The sequence below is a fragment of the Fragaria vesca genome, linkage group LG1 (genome assembly GCF_000184155.1).
Source record: "Fragaria vesca subsp. vesca linkage group LG1, FraVesHawaii_1.0, whole genome shotgun sequence".
NCBI lineage: Eukaryota > Viridiplantae > Streptophyta > Magnoliopsida > Rosales > Rosaceae > Fragaria > Fragaria vesca.
Window position 1 is genome coordinate 18,143,126 of NC_020491.1, and position 404 is coordinate 18,143,529.

Below are 404 nucleotides of genomic sequence, written 5' to 3' on the forward strand. Positions count from 1 at the left end.
ATATATATATATATATATACATATATGTGGCTAGCTTGTATATATATATATACACACACATACATACAGGCCGGATGTAGAGCGGACGTCCGCACTTTAAGCCAGAGTGCGAACGTCCGCTCTCTATCCTTTCTGCACATACATATATGTGGCTAGCTTGTTATCCAAGTAAACAGATGTGACGTGTACGTGGCGTTGATGCCATGTTTTGCATGCAGAATAATTAGCAAGCAGTGCAAACGATCTCGATTCTATTTATGAAACCTAATCGTTCTTACCAAGTAATACGATCGAAGTTTTACCTGAGAAACCAAAATAACGTACAAACTTAATTTCTTGAATTATCTGAAATATTTTAGTCTAGCTGAGCAAATATATAAAAATCCTGAACAGAACACGTACCT